The 21025-nt window shown below is 46.2% G+C and overlaps 1 protein-coding gene across 1 annotated transcript in view; it reads right to left on the bottom strand.

The window, feature by feature from the left end:
• Positions 1-20746, bottom strand: part of LOC135916202 (membralin) — a 270073-nt gene extending 249327 nt beyond the window's left edge. The window contains exon 1 of the mRNA XM_065449488.2: positions 20362-20746. The gene's annotated coding sequence lies outside the window, so the exon portion shown is untranslated. The remainder of the gene's footprint in view (positions 1-20361) is intronic.
• Between the last annotated feature and the right edge of the window lie 279 nt (positions 20747-21025).

Genomic DNA, 21025 nt, shown 5'->3' with positions numbered 1-21025 from the left:
GAATGCCACGTATTTCGCAAGCTATAGGCCTCTCTATAAACGTGCACCAGGAACCCCAATGACTATGAATTTATCGCACGCAGCCACCGTCAAAATGCGACCACGAAGCAAACCTCCGACCTTGCGCTCAGCGGCAGAACGTCGTAGCCAGTCTAAGGTTGCGGAGTGGGGCCGTCAATTCCATGGCCATTCCGTGGAATGGGGGAGTGAAATAACAACAGTCCTTTCAATTCTGCGCGGTTTAAAGTCCGAGCCAATTCCCATTCGCACAGAATTACTGGCCACCGTTCAACTCAGGTGCTCAAAAAAAGAAGAAACACACGGGATGACTCCAGCATCACTCCAATTCCGCAACCATGATAACTATAGCCACGGAGTCATCAAACCGCGGCGAGTGGTATCATCCCCCATAGTACGCCATCACATACGGTAGGTGCCCCGGCTCGAGGGGGTTACCACAGGGCGATCTCCTGTACGTCCACTTCGTGAGGCGAAACTGCCACTGCACAAAGACGGCGGCTCCCGAAAGCGAGGACTATATACGCGCGCACGAGGGGTCAGTGGCCCGCAAGCGCAACTCGAGAACCGGACGGAAGCCAAACAATGACGGGACGACGTACGACATCAGCGACAGAAGTGCAGGAAAGGAGGGGGGGGGGGGGGGAGGGCGAGGGGACCAGGAACTTTCTCCGTTATGATTGTGCAGCCCTCGCGTAACACGCACGCGATGTTCAGATCGTCGGGAGTCGCGCGCGCACACACACCGAAGCTTTTCGGAAGTCAAGGGTTCGATTCTCGAAAAAGGAGGCCGTGGCTTTCGCGATATATGCGTCCACTTGCAGAGCGGCGTCTGTCTCGGCGCACGAACCGTCCCGCCCTTTTCCCCACCGTGCACCCGTTGAATTTTTTTACTTCGACAGCCTAGAGAAAAGACGTTCATATACGCAGGAAGATTGGGGGGGGGGGGCGGAATAACAAAATTAAATATTTCGTCATCCACCGCACAAACTCACCGTTCACGCACCGTCAGCGTCGTGATACACACACGCGCGCGCGCGCGCGTTGCGTGTACGGCGGGGGGGGGGGGGGGGGGGGGTGAAGGGGGGAGGCACGCCCTATAACGGCACGACGGCTATTTCTGCTGCGCGCCCTCCGAGCACGCGCTTCACCTCCCATCGGCCCCCGCGGCGCGCACCTGCCAGGTCACCCCTCGCGCGCGCGTTCTCCCCGACCCAAGACGCGCGCGGCGGTGACCTCAGCGGCGCATGCGTGAACGTCGGCGGTGCACGCTTACAATGGGGCGAGCGAGCCGTTATCTAACGCTGCCCCCCCCCCCCGCGTGTTTTCAGTTCTTCCGGCAGCCAGCGAATAGCCGCGACAGAGTGGCGCCGCGGACCTGCGTCATCTCTATACGTGAATACACGCGAGGAAAAAAAAGGACTGCACGAACTCCGCAGCCTTTAGCGTTCATTCGCCAAGGGAGAGATAGATGGCCGGGTCCCCGTGTAACAGTAGTATATGTACAGATACGCGTGCAGTCTAGTGATCGGGGAGCCTTGCGTTGTTCTGTGCACTATATTCTCGAGTTCTTTTGTATACGTCCGCGGGCCGACTGCCGAGTCCCCTAACTTCGGGGTCCCCTATTTCTAGAACTCACGTCTATTGTGCTGCGCGCACGTCTTCCAGGCGTGTCTTACTTTTCGAGATAACGGGCACGAGACAGTTGCGCATTTTTAAGGCAGCCAGCGGACTTTTAAGGGAGCCACGAAACGCACAGGCGTTCGCGTGTATACGACGGCTGCTGCTGCAACCGAGAATGGAATAGTATCAATAACTTCTCCATCCTCCAAAGCTCGTTCTATAGCGAATGGCCTATACCTTACCGGGTTTTTTTTTTTTTTTTTTTTGCAATAGCAGCTCGTTGAGCTAGCTGGTGCTTTCGTGTGATTAAAACAGCGCGAGCAGACGCGTAACCAGAAAAGACAATGGGTTTCGTCCCTTCTTGAGTCGCGTCATCCCGAGAATTTTAATGTACCTTAATCGCGTTCACATTTATTGTCCAGCGCGTTTCTTCACTAAGGTGTAGGAACCCAGGAAGCTTTACTTTTGGTGTTGTTGCTGTTGTTGTTGTTGTTGTTGCACTGTGAAAGCAGTTAGACGAAGCTTAATTTTTTAGCTCTTGAGCTATGTAATACCGAAATACATGGGAAGGCACAAGTCGTACTGCTCGACATTCCGTGCGCCAACTTTGATGAATTTCGCTAGAATAGCAGCTTGGGCTTGTTGGTTTTCCATCCTGCTAGCACGCCGTCCTTGTTACTGACAAAAAAAAGAACTTGAGCTTTTGCACGTGCAACCGCTATCTTGAGTGCATAAAAGAAAAAAGTGCTTTTTTCACATGATGTGCGATCACGTGACTGCGACACGCGAGGGCAATGTTTATAAGAAGCCGTGTTTCTTTCGGAATAAACGTTGTTGAAAGTCAGCGCTTGTGGTGTCTTCTTGTCTCGTCCCTTGTCTACATTTTGCGCTGTTACTAGCAGGAACTTTGATGAAGTTCGTTGCATTTAACAGAAAATATTAAATCTAGTGAATGCTGAAAGGAATTTTTTGCAGGAAATGACTGCAGAAAGCAAGCTTCTTACACAAACACTCCTGAAAATCACAACGTTCGAGAAAACTTGCGCATAAAGTTCACAACTCTGTAACCTAGCAATGAAGAGCGATATTTACTGCAATTCTTTAAAAAGCGCCTAATGAGACGTCTAATAAAAGCCGACTAAATCAATGTATTACGCAGCGCTCTGAAACATATCACTAATCTCTAAGCTGTACATTTGCAAAACCATCGTGAACACTGCGACAATGTCACGCACGTTGTAAACTCGCATATCACGTTTGTCCGCTTGATATGCTCTAACAGATATACAGTTCGCGGAACTGCGTTGTTTTTCCGGCACAGAGTAACGGATTTATAAACTTCGTACTTCAATCTTTCTTTTCTTTCTTTTTTTTCATTTTTATCTTGCCGATTCTCAACGCGTTCTTTCCGGCACAGAGCTACGGATTTATAAACTTCGTACTTCGATCTTTCTTTTCTTTCTTTTTTCATTTTTATCTTGCCGATTCTCAACGCGTTGTTTCCGGCACAGAGTTACGGATTCATAAACTTCGTACTTCGATCTTTCTTTCCTTTTCTTTTTCATTTTTAACTTGCCGATTCTCAACTCGTTATTATAAAAAAAAATATGACACCATAAATAAAATTGTGCTGCCTAGATTAACTACAATTCACCTTGACCTTTCAAATTCAACAAGTTTCGTTCCAATCGCTCATGCAGTTGTCGCGCGAGAGCATTTATAGGTTTCACATGTTTTTGAAACGGAAAATCGTAGTTGGCCCAAAACTAAATCTTCCTACGAGAAGCTCGAAACTGCGTTTCCTGCGTCCGGTCCATCCTTTCCGTTACGCCGACAACCCTCATCGTGAAGTCGTCATTATGCGGTCAACCATGTCGGCCCCTTACTCAGCTTCACCCTTGCCATAATGAAAAGAAGAAAAAAAAACTGCGCCCAACACCAACGCCAACACCACCACCACCACCACCACCACCACCACCACCACCACCACCACCACCACCACCACAGGAATTCGAACTCATGACCCCGCGATATAATGAGCAGCTGAAAGCCACACATATTAATAATGACTGCGCTGCAGGGCAAACCAGGCCTGCGGGAAACTGCAAGGTGGAGGAAGATCATAACGAGAACAAGGTGAAAGCATGAGCCACCGTTTCGACAAATGGACTTGTCTTCTTGAAGAAGACAAGTCCATTTGTCGAAACGTTGGCTCATGCTTTCACCTTGTTCTCGTTTTGCTCATCGTCTTGAATTTCCGTCTCCCGCCTTCCCCGCGTTTTCCCAAGGTGGAAGAAGGCGAACGAAAGGGAAAATTGTCATCCACCCGATATAGCACGAAGAAAGAGAGCGTCGAAGGTGAGGAAAAATTAATCTCGGTCCGGGAATCGAACCCGGCACCAACGCCTTTCTGGGGCGCGGTCGCTCTACCATCTGAGCTTATACCAGGCTACAGCCGATCGTAGAGCGAGACCTGGTGCAACTCGAAGCACAGGAAAGGCGTCGGTACCGCCGGCCCAATCCCCGGACCAAAATATGGTGTTCTTCAGCTGCGATGCTTTCTGTGAGGAACACCGTATTGGGTTTCCTATGCAGATTCGCGTTACCAGTCGGGTGAGCGTATATTTCCGCTTTCATAACTACTGCGCTGTCGTGGATCTTCGGTGATTGGTAATTGGTGCGGGGTTTTGAGCACCTTGGACCGTCGTCGAATGCACGTATTCTCACAAGTGCCTGTACTCTGTCTTCTCCCTCTTCCAAAAAAGAAGGGGGAAAAAAAGAAAACGAAAAGGAACAGAGACACCGCGACCAGGTTTTGCCTTTCCAGCATCCCACGCTCAACTAAGACCAACTCAATTTGCATAGGCGCGCATTCGCAACAGTGTATACGCGTCCGTACCCAATTGCGCGGCGACGCGCAAGCCTGTCGCCCGCGGGACGAAACGTGTACAGTGCACACACACACTTACAGTGCGCGCGCGCGACTCACACACACACCCACACACACTTCCTGATTCGTCACGTGTCCCGTTGGAGGCACCACGGCGGATGAAGGGGGGGGGGGGGGGGGGGACCGGCTCACACTTACACTGCCCTACAGAATAGCGGCGCCGGGCACAATGGACAAAAGAGACTGCGCAGAAGAAAGGAGACCACCGGCCGGCAGGAGACAAAAAAGAACGGGGGGGGGGGGGGGGGGGGTCCTCGAAAAAGTAACCGACCCGCGCACGGCCGGGCTGCGGGGACAGCTGCGCGAGACCGCGAGTGTTGCGGGCAAAGACGTGTCCCATCCGAGCTCAAAGAGGGCCCCGAAATTGCACCACCGCCAGCCCCCTCGCCGACCCGAGCCCCTCGTCCTTCCTTCCGAGAAAAAAAAAAAAAACAAACGGCTTCTTCTTCACCTTCTTCCGGCCCACGGGTGTAATTGACCGGTGGCGTGTGAACCGACGCCGCAGAAGACGAGAGCGAAGACTCCCGCTCGCCGCTACGACGTCACCCGACGTTATTCCGGTTCACACGGACGGTCGACGACGCAATGGGCAGGAGAACAGAAGAGAGAAAGAAAAAACTAGAAGCTACAGCCGCATACGCAGAAGCTTTCTAGGGAGTACAAAAGGACCCGCAATTACGTGGAGAGTTCATGTCGTGCATATACTTCCTCTTTTTTTAGGTACACGTGCGGGTAATAGCGCGCATGTGGTTTGAAGCCTACGCAATTGTTAATTGTGCGCGCAGCACGTTCCCGCGCTATGCGCAAGCACGCATGCGGTGACGTTTCGTCACCCCGAGTTCACGAGAACGGTCCGCGGACCCGAAACGTCACTGAGGGACACGCTCCCAAAGGGAAAGTTCTTTACCACCCCAGAAGGGGTCACTCTATACAAACGTTCCGCCCAGCCGTAAACGTGAACTCTCGCTCAACCTCTCGCTTATTTCTCGCTCTCGCTTTATTGTAACAGATACGTTACAATAAAGAAAAAAAAGTTTAGCGGTATAATAACGTATCATTACTCACTGGTCTGCTTAATGCGTCATATACCTCATAACGCAAGAGATAAGAAAAACGATAAACCACACAGATAACGCTTGTTTCGCGTAGCTCGTCCTTCTTGCGCCATCCGAAGTTGATGGATCCGTACCAACTACATAGCGTGACACCGCAATGCCTGTTGCGTTCCAGACTTCAATGGGCGTGAACGTCCCGACGGTTCCGTGCAGTTCCTGCGGGGTCCCGGCCCGTGCCGACAATGTATACGCGTGCTCTCCTCCATGTGGAGTTGCGGTAAACGTTGCACACAACTCCGCAAAAGAGGTGCAGAGCGCCCAAAAGGCATATACGTATATTTATTCGCCGAAATGGAACGCCGAGCATGAAATTCGGCACGGCGATCACGCACTTCACTCGGTATATTACGCAAGCGCTCGCTCTTGTCATTTCGCGCACGCTCGCAAAGAACGCGTGCGAAAATAAACAGACAAAAAAAATAACGATATATAAACCGAAACGCTATGTAAGGCTGTGGCCCTGAATCATCACACAAACATACAAACGTACAAACAGACAAGCAAAGAAGCAAACAATGTGGTTCGTCGTTGGCCGCACAGCATCATGCACTGCGCCGGGAATACCAAGAAACAGCAAACAAGCGCGCACGCCCAAGGAAACATCCACGAAGACCGCGAAAACAGACATGCCGCGGTAGCTCAAAGAAAATAACGTAAATAAAGTAAAAGCCGCTCTCAATGACGGAATGGAAGCTAAAAATGTCGCACGTTGGGTGCGCATGTAAGCACAAGGGCACCCGCGCTGCGATATTCCCGCGATGTTTACAATTAAGCGAAGCCTCCGAGAGATGCGGTGCCATAATTTCGTCTATTCACATGTATTTTTCGTTTATTTATGATGTTATACATATTTTTTTTAAATCTGTTTTTGACAATACCGCGTTACAAGATCCTCAACCCTTGTTATGAATAATTATAGTCAAGAGCTCCGTCTTTGTGCGTGTAAACCGCGCGTAGCAGTAAATTGTGCAGGCGTGACATTGTTTTAATAACCCTAGCCAACGCGGATACCTAACTATATATAGCCACAGGTTTTACAACAATACAGAGAGCGGACACCATATATATATATATATATATATATATATATATATATATATATATATATATATACATACATACATACATACATACATACATACATACATACATACATACATACATACATACATACATACATACATACATACATACATACATACATACATACAGTCGTATCATGAGAAGCCAACAAACACTTACACCAAGGACAACATTGTGGGAAGGTTGTGGGATCGTCCCCCACCTGCGGCCCGTTGTTTGTTTATCCACTTTCATTTCCATCAATTTATTGTTTCCTTACTTCATTTATTAGGCACAAATAATTTCCCCTATGTTCTCCTTGGTGTCAGTGTTTGTTGGCTTCTCATGCATATTGTGACTAATAAATATCGGGCCCCTCGGTTAACCCCCTTTCTTCTCGTTCACACACACACACACACACACACACACACACACACACACACACACACACACACACACACACACACACACACACACACACACACACACACACACACACACACACACACACACACACACACACACACACACACACACACACACACACACATTTCGCTAGAAAGAAAGTAACAATTACCGGAGTTGCACGGAAATGCTACCCGGGGTTAAGGCCACTCCTACCGCAGTTACACGCTAAGGCCACATTAATGCGCACTTGCCTCATTAAAGAGAACAAAATAGTTGTTAAGATTTCCGCGAAATTACGCGCTCGTAGCTGGCGGTATAATACAGGCCAGACACGTACGAAAGGTTAAGCTTGACAGTGGATTAGCACGTATACGTGTTGCTGGGCTAAATATCAACACGGCCATAAATTGCGCCACTAATGAATAACAACAACGCTATAATAGCCGAGAAATTTAGCTTGTCCGCATAAACGTACTAGCCCCTTCACGGAACACCGGTGCACTGGAAACGTGGATATATATCAACAACGAGGCCTTTCGCAACGCTCGTGCTTACGTCTCGGTAACCCGGTACATGCTGCAAATGGTGCAACACGTTTACGGACGACAATGCAAAACTCCCGAACATTAACTACAGGCGCAGCTATAGCAGCGACACACCTCGTAGCGTTTCAATAAACGTTAAGTAACATGTTAGAAGCGTCCCCAGCTGCGTTGCATATAATCGTCCTAGTAATAATAATAATAATAATAATAATAATAATAATAATAATAATAATCTGTATATAGGCAAACGTTTTGTCGAGCGGCTGACCAACGATAAAGGCAAAGTGAGCATTATCCATCACTGCATGCAATTCAACTCGCTCTTCCGTTTGTCGGTGGCGTAAGATCATCCCTATAGCGGACGGGTTCGCATCACGCGCTCCTTGCACTCTTTGTGGTTCAGTTGTGCTGCGTGCTTAGAGAAGCACATCATTTCTCTTCAGAGCAACGAAGCGTTTGACGTCTGCACCTATACTTGATTTCGTTTATGCAATTTCGACGGCATTATATATATATATATATATATATATATATATATATATATATATATATATATATATATATATATATATATATATTGGCATTTCTGAAGACGCGTGTCGCTATGAGGCTGCTCTGTAAAATAATTTACCCCCGTACAAAACGGTGTAAATGTGTCTATAACTCGCACCCATAGGGTGTCAGTTATATATATATTACACCCTAAGGGTGTTAGTTATCGACGCATTCACACCCTTTTTCACTTTTAAGGGTGTAAATTATTTTTAGAGTGTGGATGGCTTTTGGGCAGCGCCACTCGCGCCGCGGGTGAAATCAAAACGACGGCAGAAATTAGGAGGCGAATGACGCTAATAATTAAGAGATAAAAAAGATATATTGGGTTACATCAAAAAGTTGGAAGCAAAAAGGACGAACTGCGGACAATTGCATCGTTGGATTGGGCGCTGTGTATACGGGTGGCGCATGTATAGCACGAAACAACTGCCTCCGACATCTGCGCGCAGATCGGCTAACGCGAGCAGCGTGCACGCATTACCCGGTATCTCGGAGGTAATAATGACGAAACTCAAAGGTTGCGTGTGTTTTCAAGAACGACGTCGCTAGCGACTTTTTTAATTATTATTATTATTATATCGGCGCACTTTGTGATCCCCAAGCCTCTTCGAAGACCCTCACGGCACGACAGACTTACTCCGGATTTCGTAAGTATTACTTTGTCAGTTCACGGCTTTGCCTACAGGCGGTGTCCCAATCGCGAACCCCCCGTTCCTAAGAGATGGCTCTCTGGACGCTAAACTGCAGAAGACCATGTTTCCGTGCGCTGCACCCAGGCGTCGAGAGCGATCGCAAGGAGCCGGAAACACGTCGTACAGCCGCCATGTTCATGGCTTTGATCGCAGGTTGAATTCAACGACGTGGCTGCGCGCTCGAAGCTGCCAGCATGACAAGCGTGAACTCTCTGCCATGCATCGTGCGGCGTGTTCGTTGTGAATTGACAAGGACACTCAATGGGACGCTGCCTGAATTCCAGAGCGCCACGGTTGAAGCCGCGGCATGCGTGAAACGGTCCATAGAGCGTGGTGTTGACGTCACTGACTGCGTCATCAATGACGTGCGGCGTTTCGCAACTGAGCGCCTTGACTGATTAAAAAGGCGAGCAGGGAAAAAGGCGCCGCTAATTAACCTCCGGCGTCACCAAAATGTGAAGATTTGCTCAGCCGAAAGAAAAGCCGGACAGTGACTGGTCTTGTGCATGAGCTCAACAGCCCACAAAGTACACACGCTCTCCGCTTTTATTTAAGAGTCGTTGAACGGTAGGGCGCGCGGTCAGCTCTGAGAATATCCACCAAGCGTGCGCATATTCCACTGCGCGCAGCTCGTATAACGCTTCCTCGCTTTGGGATCCGTTTAATGTTTCTCATTTATTTTTGTTCTCTCTCTTATTACCTTGGCAAAGACAAATTGTGGAACGGTGGCAATACACGCAGCCGCGTACAATCTCCGTGGCCATTAAAGACGTCGTGCGCTGGACGAGAAATATAGTTGCGTGCAGTAAAAGCAGGCCACTCCATATATGGAAAAAGAAAGCAGAGAGTCTGATAAGAAACGGAGAAGAGAGTTTGTATATACATAGCTACACGAACGAAGGTACACCAACATTCATTTCGGGAGGTGGGGGGAGGGGGAGGAGAACGAAGAAAGAACAGGAAGCGAATAAGTGGGAGGGAGCGAAATTGGGCCCAAGGTTATACAACGGGCGATGGCACAGAACGAAAAAAAGAAGAAGCGCGCGGCATGCGGCTTCGACAACGTTGGCGCCGTGTCCTTAATTCGCGAGTGGCCGCATCTCATCCTACAGGGGCGCGTGGCTTCCTTCTACATTTATTCGATGTCGCCGCCTCGCGTCCCAAGCAACGCCGCCTCGACGATAAGGACGATCGTAAGAGAACACCGCCTTGAAACGAGGCGCGCCGGCCACGTTCCACTGCACTCCGGCACGATATTTAACCTCTTATGCGACTTCAATGTAAATACACAAGTGTTGATTTGTATTTCTACTCTTTATATACTGTCTATATTACGCGCACGATAAGACCATACCGCGGTTACGTATAGAATTTTTATTCAACATCACTACAGTTCTTTTATATCTGTGCAACACCAATATTCCAAATGTATACGTATCTTGCCGATTATAGGGTGTGCCAATATTCGAAACGACACAGGACATGACGTATGCTAGGAGCCCGCTTCGTCGCGCACTCGGCCGTATACTTTTCGACCAATCACGATCACTCGCAACAAAACGTTGTTTAGACACGGAATTCGACGAGAATGAAATCAACCACAACTCTGGTGGGGCGCTCCTGGGCGGCCGCTGCAGCCGAAGCACCTCCCGTGAGAATATATATTTCAATCTCGTCGAATTCCGCGTCTAAACAACGTTTTGTTGCGAGTGATCGTGATTGGTCGAAAAGTATACGGCCGAGTGCGCGACGAAGCGGGCTCCTAGCATACGTCATGTCCTATATATATGGGTCATTCCATCTCAAGTGTACTCGGTGTTTTATCGACCATCTGCGATTCTGCTGAAAAAAATCATACTGTTTTACCTCAAAGTGCGAAGTAATTATTCAAGCGATTTTTCTTGAAAAAAAAATTTCTGATGCCCTGAGGACGCTTTGAAGATTGCGCACACAAGTGAAACTGTGCCAGGTTGAAAAATTTCTACAAAGTTATTGCTTTGACCTGTTACTGCGAATATCTTTTGAAATAGTCGCCAGACGGTGCTCTTTCGTGACTATTGTCGTTTATTACTTTTTGTTTTAATTTACATAATTTTTAGCCGTAAGGAAAAGTCGACAATTGCCCCTTTTTAAATATTTTTTATAAAAGAAAGTAACGTGTCCACGAGGAATATATTGAAAATAGGGGCTTGGTATGTGTGTATACTAGATGATAAAAATATTCGTATAAGAAATAAAGCCTAAGCTTTTGCTTAATGTCATGGTAAATATGAAAAAAATTACGTTCTGACTCAATTTGTGGCTTCATTTTCGCAATGTAGCGTTCCAAGTAAAAATATGGCATAGTCGGCATCGGATAGTATGCTTTGCTGTCTATGTACAAAGATTCAAAAGATTAAATTTTGTTTTAAGCGAGAAAAAAATTTTTGAACTGCACAATCACAAGGTTGCGCGGAGCATCTCTTTGCTTCGCCTTCACTGCATAGCACGTCGGCCGGTGTTTCAGTCTCGCTCATTTTACGCGCTTCTTCTTTTTCTTTTTGAAGACGAGGTCTTTTTTGGCGACTTCAGGTTGATTTGCGGTTCGTGGGGACTGAGTTTCTGGCCATTGTCATCTTGTAAGATTATATAATTGCAGGCCTTCTAGTGCACGTAGGGCAACAAATAGGCGTCTGAGTTAAGCTTGGAACGCAAAAGATGCAGAAAGTTAGTGTGCTAATATATACGGAGAAGTTATAACGCGTAATTCTTAAAAAATACGGTGAAATAAGTTCGATCAACATGCCACCAGTCACTAAAAACGCGCCAGAACAGGAACCAGAACTGTGGCTTTATAAGCCACCTGTGCCACGCCAAAAGAGCAAGAAACGTAATTCAACTTTACGGCCCCGTTTTTTCGTCCTCCTACGAATGTAAGGCTAGAATGTTTATGTGCATCCGGCAACACAATGGCGTTAAAATCACCCCTTGTCCTGGAGAGGAAATACATGAACTAGAGACATCGTGTAGTTTAAACGTGCCATGAATTATTACGCAAATCCATGTACCTGAATTCCCAGAAGCTGAAGGCGCACCAAAACTGTCGTCCAGTCTGTCGACTTGATACATTTTCTTCACACCTCGATCATCGGAAAGAAACTGTAAACATGAACGCCAGTTTGCTTCTGTGACAGCTGTAGCTTTGCCTGGGATAAAGCGGAGCAGTAACAGACGACACACTTATCGTCTGCGCGTAATGCACGCTCCACCCGTCGTCTTGACGTCGCTTTCCCAGCCTCGGTGGGTGGCATCGCGGGACGCGTTTACGATACGAATACGTGTTCCAACCAGACATTTAAGGCCGCTTCGCAGACATTCTAGGTATCAAGCCGGCCAGTGGCCTTTTTCGTTGTTTTAGGTTTAGCAGAACGCCACAAATCGCCTGTTCGTTGAATAAAGCCACAGTTCTGGTTCCTGTTCTGGCGTGTTTTTAGTGACTGGTGGCATGTTGATCGAACTTATTTCACCGTATTTTTTAAGAATTACGCGTTATAGCTTCTCCGTATACATTAGCACACTAACTTTCTGCATCTTTTGCGTTCCAAGCTTAACTCAGACGCCTATTTGTTGTCCTACGTGCACTAGAAGGCCTGCAATTATATAATCTTACAAGATGACAATGGTCAGAAACTCAGTCCCCACGAACCGCAAATCAACCTGAAGTCGCCAAAAAAGACCTCGTCTTCAAAAAGAAAAAGAAGAAGCGCGTAAAATGAGCGAGACTGAAGCACCGGCCGACGTGCTATGCAGTGAAGGCGAAGCAAAGAGATGCTCCGCGCAACCTTGTGATTGTGCAGTTCAAAAATTTTTTTCTCGCTTAAAACAAAATTTAATCTTTTGAATCTTTGTACATAGATAGACAGCAAAGCATACTATCCGATGACGACTATGCCATATTTTTACTTGGAACGCTACATTGCGAAAATGAAGCCACAATTTGAGTCAGAACGTAATTTTTTTCATATTTACCATGACATTAAGCAAAAGCTTAGGCTTTATTTCTTATACGAATATTTTTATCATCTAGTATACACACATACCAAGCCCCTATTGTCAATATATTCCTCGTGGAAACGTTACTTTCTTTTATAAAAAATATTTAAAAAGGGGCAATTGTCGACTTTTCCTTACGGCTAAAAATTATGTAAATTAAAACAAAAAGTAATTAATGACAATAGTCACGAAAGAGCACCGCCTGGCGACTATTTCAAAAGATATTCGCAGTAACAGGTCAAAGCAATAACTTTGTAGAAATTTTTCTACCTGGCACAGTTTCACTTGTGTGCGCAATCTTCAAAGCGTCCTCAGGGAATTAGAAATTTTTTGTTCAAGAAAAATCGCTTGAATAATTACTTCGCACTTTGAGGCAAAACAGTATGATTTTTTTCAGCAGAATCGCAGATGGTCGATAAAACACCGAGTACACTTGAGATGGAATGACCCATATATATATATATATATATATATATATATATATATATATATATATATATATATATATATATATATATATATATATATATATATATATATAGCTCCAGCTGGTGTGTGCGAACGCCATAGAAAACGCCCAGCTGGCGCATAGTATTCCGCACACCGCCGAGTTCGCCATCTTGCCAGCTCTGATTGGCCCAAAGGGCTCCTACCGCCTCCGTGATTGGCTTAAAACGCCGCCATTGCAGAATTCGACAATATGGCGGAATATGCCGCAGAGTCCGGAATCACACCCCCCGGGTATAATCTGACTGGCCGTTGCCGGAATAAGTATACACATACTACAACCTACACCTCTTTCCTGCTCCTATAGCCGTCCGTGTGCCATCCTTGTGGGGGCCACGTGGCTGACCTCCGTGTACTCAAAGCCATCCTTCGTTCGACGCTCTTCCCTCCACTCGGCTGAGCTGAGGACGGCGCCGCCCCTCGGCAAAAGCACACGCTACGCTTCTCGAGAATTGCCATGGAGTGTCGGTGAAGCGCACTGCACCACTTCTGTCAAGAGGTTGCACTGCCATCCACTTTAGTGAGTCGAAGTGGGTTGTTGAGAATGGAGAAACGTTCTAAAGAATGCGGAGCTGAGTCCTGTAACTCACGTCTACACACTCCCTATCGACCAGGCACGTGATGAGCCAATCAAAGGAATGCAAACCAAAAAGTGGCGTACCTATGTGCCTTGCGCTCCAAGTGAACGCGGTCAAACGGGCTGACAAAATCGTATTCGCTTACGCGTATGACAAGCCATAAAGGAAGTGCAACCTTTGCGGCGGGGCGGGTGACTCGTCCGAGTCGTCCCTGAAGTTTCCGTTGCAGTTTTTTTAGCTGCGCTTTATTTTATTCTTATATGTTCCAAGTCCAGCCCTATATCGCACAGTTTCATCTCGCCGAAGTGCTCGACAGCCAGAGAGCGTTCTCTATGTACAGAAAACACCACCTCGCCGTATGTACGGTAAGTCTTTCCACCGGACAAAACAGAGCAAGTGCAAGGACAGACGCGATTACCGCGTCGTCGTCGCGAGGCTGATGCGGAAATGCCCAGCACAGCTAAAACTCCACAACACAAAATTTCAGCATTCCTACATTTTTCATGTGCCACACGGAAAGATTAATTTGCGGCCAAATACTTTTCCGTACAGCTGACGCGCGACACAGCAAAGGATCAGCCATGCTGCCACGCGCGTTCACGTGTCAACCGTACACGGTCACTGTAATTATTTTCCTTGTATACGTACACCTGTTCCGTAGGTTTCCCTGAAGGCGGAGCTCACCGAACTTTACAGCCATGCGGCACCTGGCTATCACATGATCTCAATAAGACCTCGACTGAGGCTAGTCGGTAGGTCATATTTTATCGTTCTCTTTACTGCGATATATATATATATATATATATATATATATATATATATATATATATATATATACAGTGTCTCAGTTAACTTGGACCAAAATTTTTAAGAAACCCAAGAGCTCTAGAGAAATCGTGCCCACTGCATAGTTGCGGCAGTCGTATGTACTTACAGCCAGTATTTTTTTCATCACGAAGTATTAAATAATTCATTGCTTTTAATTAGTGAACTCTTTAATCATTGTTGGAATCACAAACATATCAATTACAATGTTGCAGGGCACCTTAAATAACCTCCGAATCAAGCATTTCTTTCGTGCTGAAGTGGTCCTGGTTGTTTTTTTCCAAGAAAAAACAAAAGCCAGCGAAATGCGCGAAATACGAAATAGATGCGCACTCGGGCACGGCCGCTACTCAAGCGCCTATGAGCAACCATTGAAAGAAATACGGCTGCATTCTCTTATCGCCGCATCGTACAAAGCTCCGCAACGCGTATCAATGCGTCAGCGGCGTGTTCTCTTGATGCCGCGACCATCACATAGCGTGAAGCCCTGTATCGAGCTGCCGCCGATAGTAAAGCCGTGTATCCGTGGCTGTTCGCTTGGGAGCGCTTGAGTAGCGGCGCGCCGAGCGCGTATCTATTTCGTATTTTGGACGTTTCGCGCGCTTTTGTTTTTTCCCGGAGAAACCAACGAGGCAAAGCTGGGAACTTAACAAATGCTTGATCTGGAGGTTATTTGAGGTGCCCTACAACTCTGTAATTGATGTGTTTGAGATTCGAGCAATAATTAGGTTCACTAATTAACCGTAATTAAGTAATACTACGTGATGAAAAAGAAATACTGGCCGTAAGCACATATGACTACGGCTACCATGCCCTCGGTATGATTTCTCTAAAGCTCTTGGGTATTCTTAACATCTTGGTCCAAGTTAACTGGGACACCCTGTATATAATTTTGCATACTAAGCCCTGCAGGAGTTAACGCTGCTTAGCGCAGTAGTTTATTGCGACAAACGCAATGTCCCACTTATATATAGATTTGAGGTTGAGCGCTCGCACTCAATAGAAATCTAGCTTTTTTGGCACGGGATCTGCGTCAACTAAAAGCTCGATTTCTGCTTAGCAGTTACACTATAAAGGTTTCTTTCGCAGCCGCTCTAGGCCTCGAAGACCTTTGAACATTCTCAACGAACGTGATTTCTAAAAATTCAAACACTTGTTATTGGAACTCGTACAGTGCCTTTAAAACATATCATTATGCAAGATCTGTTGCTCTATTGACTTTCTATTTCATTCAATAAATCTTATATTTAAATGCAATAAAATGTCATTCGTGATTTTTTTACAAGGGAGAACTAATAACGCCTGCTCTCTGCCTTTTTTTTTTAATTCCTTATACTTTCTATGATTAAACTCATATAAAGTTCTACTGTGGCGCTTTTTTTTTCGTTTTGCTGTATTGTTATTTTCTTTCTTTCTTTTTAATGGAGTAAATAATTCGACTGGACGCTTTCGAGCGCTCGCAACACATTCGCCTCCATGGTTCATTCAGAGCGCCGTGCTCAAGCTTGAAGAGCGCTAGAGCGCTCGGAGGCGCTCTAGCGCTCCGAGGGCTCTATATAGCACTCTCACCTTCGATCTGGGAGCGCAACCGCGATCGAAAAGAAATTAGATCACGTGGTTACTCCGATTGTTCTGGGTGCTGCTAGCACGTCTGGCTCTGGCTCCAGTCTCGAGAGGACTCCGAATCACTGCAAACCGAGTCCGAGCTTACATATATACGAACCAGTCGAATGTATACCGTTAGCGAGAGATGAACGTTATAGCATTTACGAACGCTGTTCTACGGCCCCTTCTTCAAAAATATTTGTTTCTCGTTCGAGAAAAAGTGCCGCTGAAAAAGATGAGACACGACCGACGGAAATGATTCCCGTGACGTCATCAGCGTCCCCTATCGCGCATAGGATGCCAGCTCCATTCTGTTCTCGGAAAGAGAGGAACGCAACGACAGATGTTGGTTCTCGTCTGTATGATACTAATGCCCTTTCATGTTTGCCTCGAGTTTGTCCTGCTGTGCCGAGCTGAATGTAGGCATGAAAGCCAAGTTTCGTTCTGTTTTCCTGCCGGTGCTCGAGGAGTGCCGGGTATACAAGCTCAAAACTCGCACGTCCTGCGGCACTTGTCTCACCTGTCGCGAATTATGTGCCACCTTATCACTATCAAAACATCGAATTTGGGGGAAATTTCCTTTTGCATGAATAAACGCCTTTGCGTTACAGCATGGCATTCTCGTGTCACGTGAAGCGAGGTCTCGCTAAACCCGCTTCTCGAGGTTATAGCAGAGTCGCAGACACGGCAAAAGATAACGTTTATCTGTCTCTCTCTCTTAACCCTTTATCTTATCTGAAGGCAAGTCGCGTCGAGGACACAAGCAAAGAACCCTGAGGAGACTTATAGCCTCTGCGCCCTCCAAGTCAAAAGCCTTGACACAGACCTAACAACACAGCGGCATTTAACGATACGAATATAGTGTACCGCAGCAAGCTAGCAGGAAAGAAATGATAAACAAAAGAAAGATGAAATAAAGCAGAAAATGAAATAAATAAAAAAAAGGAACCCAGAGCATCATTCGATGTCGCGGACCTGATCGAACAAACGCACTGTTACTCCTACTGGCCTCAGAGAAAAACGACTAAGATGCGCCTTCGAGCGGTTTTTCTTTTTTTTTTTTGGAAAACACGAATACAGTACTGCTATGCAAGCGACTAAATAAAGTTGTTTTCTCTCTCTCTCTCTCTGCAAGAAGCACCGGAGTGACGAAGTTTTGTTTTCGCAGACAGTGTGGGGGATCTTTGCCGGAGGCAGCCTTTGACTGCGCCTTTCGGCCTGAAACTCGGCTTCTTACGTGCTGTCCTTAATTAGTGTGAGTGGACCCTCTCGTGAATCTGGGCGCGTAACGAAAGTATAACTGCGAAGTGATTCGAGCGCCGGGCGGCTATGCTTCCGGCTTCGCTTACGGTATTTACATAACGGCCAGCGAAGCAATGCGTTACGAAAAAAAAAAAAAGAGGAAGAAAAGAAAGGAAAAATCGCCCAACACACCACTCCGTTACGCCATTAGCCGCAATTTGTTTTAAGTTTTTTTATTGTTACTTTATTTATTGCGTTTGTTATTCTTGTACTGCTTACTTCTGCATTGTATAGTTGGATGTTATTACCAAGTGTATTCGTCAATGTTTATGCATACGCATTCGAGCGATTTCTTTCACAAATAGTACGTTCTTGTTCATGCTTTTGCACTTCTGTATATGACGCGTTACTTTTACATATTAGTTTATTATTTATTTCCGACAAGTAGTGTTTATTATCTAATTTATTTTACGTTGTGTGTAAGGATTTGTATTTTGCTGCTTAAACCTTGGTTGCTTAAACTTGCTTATGTATAATTGTTTAATAGTCCCTGACAGTCTTAGCCGATAGGCCGAGAAGCCACCGTCTTACTGTGGGACCTCCTCCTGAACATAGGTGCACATATAACCTGTTATTTAATAATCCAAACATATTTGTCAAACATTTTTTTAAAAAATATGCGCTGGGTCACGAAAATGTAACGCCGATGGAGCTGGATAGTATCAGAACAGCAAAAGATTGTGGTACCAAGTAGCACACATAACATTGCGATAACGTTGTACTCTTTATGAATGTAGCGCTAACGTTCTTTGTTAGAAAATAGCATAACTGAAACGTTCAACATGTACAGTTTTATACTACATTTATATGTTGTTGCAACACTTAGAATGTCTTAAACAACAGATGCATAACGTTCGAAACTGGACTTCCACCTACACATGTATTAACAGAGCCCTTCAACACTATTTTGTGTAACACTAAATATTTATTCGATGCTACATTCCAATGTTAACTAAATGATGTCAGTAAAAAGTTGCTGTAAACACGAATGTTGTAACACACTTTGGCCACTGCGCTGCAGTTATTTCATAGTGTATTTGCGAATAATTAACAAACTTACATAGAATTGGTCACGCGCTGCTCTCTACTGGCAGTTACGGGTTACGTGTTTAAAAAAATATGGCATTAGTAACGATATCGCAGCCTTTTGAACGAAGCAGAAAATAACGCCAGTGGTAGACTACATTTATACACTCGCATTTGCCAGGTACAATCCGCTGTTTTGCAGCCTCAGGAAAACACTGGGCTTTTAGCACGTCACCTAGGTGAACGCTAGTGATCAAGTACCGTACCAACGTTCACGTAACGGAGCACAAAGGTTGAAACCCAAGCGCTGGGGAGATGCCACCGTGGAAGAAACATGGCATCGCGCTTCAACAGTGACGCTAACGACCTGCGAAACTACCGTTATGCGTGTACAAATACGGCGATAAGATCATAACAGATAACGAAACAGGCAGATCTGTCGACGTACGGCACACGGCAAACATTATCGGTGCGACAAACGAGCGGCCGTCTGTCTACCTACGAGGTAAAATTCCTGCCACTGCAATCCCCGTGTACGGGAATTACAAGACAGAAGGCCTTGAAATCGCGAACGGAGACCTTAGCAGAACGTTTACAAGAAAACTTACGTAAACGCAACCGACTCGTAGCCAGTTACGGCTGTGCGAAACCGTTGCGGCAGAGGTGCGCGAGGAAGCCCCAAGACTTGCGAAAACACGATCATGCAGGCGGCACGTGAGGGGCGGAGTAAAAACAGCTGGTGACGCGTACAGTCCGATAACGGCTGCGATTGAACTCTTTTATCTTTGGCAATCGAATTACGAGCCCCAAACAACGAGATCTTCCGTATTAGAGTAAGTACAGGGAAGATATCGCTGGTGCCGATTATGGGATTAGGGATCCGCATCGTATATCTCTCAAAGGGCACCTCGGCCTTACGCGTCATCGCTAGTTTCGCTTCGCTTTAATGGCGCGACGACGGATAGGCGTGATGATCGCCGCACCAAGAGGTCTCCGACCGGTGTAGCGGTAGATGGCCGACGGCTTTCGAGGCACGATCTGTTACCTCGCTCGATAACTTTGCAGGCGCCGCCAGCATTAGCAATAACAAACGATTTATGGACCCTTCTACTTCTGTTGAGCGTGGAAATGTTCGTCGCGCGATCAAAACACAGCAACTTTTTCTGTTTTTTTTTTCCGAAGCATCGAGAACGTAGCTCCAGAAAAGGGAGCTACCCCGAATAACGGTTCAGAAAATACTTTCAGACGAACGGCTATTGCAAGATTGCGTCGTCGCGCAAATGTCAGCGAAATAGCTGCGCGCGACTGAAGCTCGCGGGTTCGAAAACAAGCGCCTCGATTCTCCAGGGTCACAGAGTACAAAGCAAACACGAGAGCTGCGTTGAACGCGACTGAAAAAAATAAAATAAACACGATGTTGGAGGTCACATCTGAGCGATTCGGGCTACATGTAGTGCTGCTTCGTTAAGAATCCGACACTCCCAAGCGTTGAACCGAAACAAGAAGGACGTTGCTCACCTGATCGGCGGAGAGCACTGATCCGCTGCTGCTGTGCAAAGGCGTGTTGTTTGAAATCCGCTGCAGTTTCCGCACAAATATCCAACGCGACCAAGGTTGGCACGATGGGGCTGGGCCGCGCACAATCGCAGTTGCGTAAGCACCACCGCTGGGCGATCGACGGTAACTTTTAGAGAACCGCCGCGGAGTCCCGTACCGCAATGTGCGCTTCTCCTTGGGCCAAATTCTGGGTCATCCACAACGGCGAGCGGTGGTCGCGACTACTTGCGTCATTGAAAACGCACTGAAGTCGAGTCGCCACCGTCGTTGTCGCGTAAATTTCAATGGGAGACCGGTCGTAGGCAGCCGATGAGAGAGAGAAAAAAATGGCAGAAAGGAAGGGAGAGGAGAAACAATAGGACTGCAGCAATCAGTATTGCCGCACAAATAAATACCTTATAAAAACTTAAACTGTCTAAAATAAATGTAATTAAATTATTGCTATAATATTTATTTTCAAAAAATTTTATGAATATTTTTTATTGTTTATTTTTGCAGTTTTTATTAAATTATAGTGACATAACTTGCACGTCCTTTTTTGCAAAAATGACGTCACATTAAATACTTAAACTTAAAATACCTGCACTTTTTTGTAATATAAACAAGAATAACATTACTAATTAAA

The sequence above is a fragment of the Dermacentor albipictus genome, chromosome 9 (genome assembly GCF_038994185.2).
Source record: "Dermacentor albipictus isolate Rhodes 1998 colony chromosome 9, USDA_Dalb.pri_finalv2, whole genome shotgun sequence".
In the NCBI taxonomy this organism is placed as follows: domain Eukaryota; kingdom Metazoa; phylum Arthropoda; class Arachnida; order Ixodida; family Ixodidae; genus Dermacentor; species Dermacentor albipictus.
The sequence above is the reverse complement of the archived record's forward strand: the minus strand, read 5'-3'. Positions and strand labels throughout refer to the sequence as shown.